The sequence below is a fragment of the Notolepis coatsorum genome (genome assembly GCF_963971535.1).
Source record: "Notolepis coatsorum genome assembly, chromosome: 6".
NCBI classification, from domain to species: domain Eukaryota; kingdom Metazoa; phylum Chordata; class Actinopteri; order Aulopiformes; family Paralepididae; genus Notolepis; species Notolepis coatsorum.
Window position 1 is genome coordinate 39,032,046 of NC_140170.1, and position 1,802 is coordinate 39,033,847.

At 53.7% G+C, this 1,802-nt stretch overlaps 1 protein-coding gene across 1 annotated transcript in view; it reads left to right on the forward strand.

Annotated features, from left to right (window-relative positions):
* The first annotated feature begins 530 nt into the window (after positions 1-530).
* cspg4 (chondroitin sulfate proteoglycan 4) overlaps positions 531-1,802 on the forward strand; it is a 215,774-nt gene continuing 214,502 nt past the window's right edge. The window contains exon 1 of the mRNA XM_084316232.1: positions 531-552. The gene's annotated coding sequence lies outside the window, so the exon portion shown is untranslated. The remainder of the gene's footprint in view (positions 553-1,802) is intronic.

The window sequence follows — 1,802 nt, forward strand, 5'->3', positions numbered from 1 at the left end:
TGTCTAACTCCAGGGTAGATGGCAAATAAGATAATTTCCCAAAATGTTGGAGTTTTCCTTTAATGAGAGGTCTGGAGGGTTAGGGTTAGTGTTAAGTGAGAGGTCTGGAGGGTTTGTGTTAGTGTTAAGTGAGAGGTCTGGAGGGTTAGTGTTAGTCTGGAGGGAAATGTAGGGCATGCCTTTCCATCCTTTTCCCCCCCGGTTGTGTGGAGGGAGGTGTAGGGGTAGTGAGAGAGGGAGTCCTTCCCTCCCAGAGTCCCTCCCCAGCCCAGCCCTGGCCTGGCCTAGAGCCCCGCCCCCTCCTCCACATAGAGGACGCTCCTTTCCACACTGCTCAGGTCCCAAAAGTGGAAAAAGCTCAGCCACTCAGTCAGTCAGCGTAGTCCCCCGTTCTGAATGGAGAGTCTATAACTTCAGACTTGGAGGACTGTGTTTAAACCCCACACAGCTTCAACATGAGAGCCCTGCATTCTCTGGTCCTGATCGCTGTCTTCATACCTTTGCTCTGCCTGACCGGTTCCAGCCTCTGCCTGACCGGTTCCAGCCATGGAAGTAAGTGCCAATCCAGATGTGTGAGCTCTGATAAACCCTCCTCACACTCTCTCTCTCTCTCCCTCTCTCTCTCTCTCTCTCTTTCTCTCTCTCTCTCTCTCTCTCTCTCTCTCTCTCTCTCTCGCTCTCTGTCCCTGCTGTCAGGCCTGAGATTCACAGGTTGAGGGGTAAAGGGTGGATGGGTCAGTCAGGGTGGTGGTGGTGGTGGTGTGTGTGTCTGTGTGTGTGGCAGGGGTGGGGGGTCCGAGGATCAAATCACTGTCCCCCAACTGCTGCTTTCACCAGAGGCGTACATCATAGAGCAGAGGGGATTTCAAACCGTGACAACCATCTTATTATAAGCAAAGTTGTGGTATTGGGGGCCGGACTAAGTGTGGAGTTTCTTTTTTCCCCCCTCAGTTGCGGAACAGATTTTTTTCCTAGAGAAATGTGCATGTGTCTTCACTTCTTCCTCTCCTCTTTTTCTACTGCACACCCAGGCAGCCTCCATGCCATTCATTGCCCAGTGATAGAAGCCAAGCTGACCCTGCTCCAAGCACTGAAAGAAAGTCTCCAAAGACCACAGATGTCTGAGCCTGCAACGTGCGCACGTGTGTGTTTGCTTGTGTGTGTGTGTGTGTGTTTTGTTTGCCTTCAGAATGTTTGCATTGAAAGTATGTTGGCGAGGGGGCGAGAGGTGGGATGAGGAGGTGTGGAGTTGAGCTGAGGTCTCACCGCTAGGTAGACGCTACTGAATGGCTCTTTCAGAAGGACCAGCCTGCACAACAGCAGGCCAGCCTGCACCTCGTCCACCCCGGAGAGGGAGATGAAAGAGAGAGAGAGAGAGAGAGAGCGGGGAGAGAGAGAGGAGAGAGAGAGCAGGGAGAGAGAGAGAGAGAGAGAGAGAGAGAGAGAGAGAGAGAGAGAGAGAGAGAGAGAGAGAGAGAGAGAGCGGGAGAGAGAGAGAGAGAGAGGGAGGGAGGAGAGAGAGAGAGAGAGAGAGAGCGGGAAGAGAGAGAGAGAGAGAGAGAGAGAGGAGCCGGAGAGAGAGAGAGAGAGAGCGGGAGCGAGGAGGGAGAGAGAGCGGGAGGGAGAAGAGAGAGAGAGCGGGAGGGAGGGGAGAGAGAGAGAGAGAGAGAGCGGGAGAGAGAGCGGGAGGGAGGAAGAAAGTGAGAGGGAGAGTGTGTGTGTGTGTGGTGTGTGTGTGTGTGTGTGTGTGTGTGTGTGGTGTGTGTGTGTGAGTGTGTGTGTGTGTGTGTGGCATGGCTCCA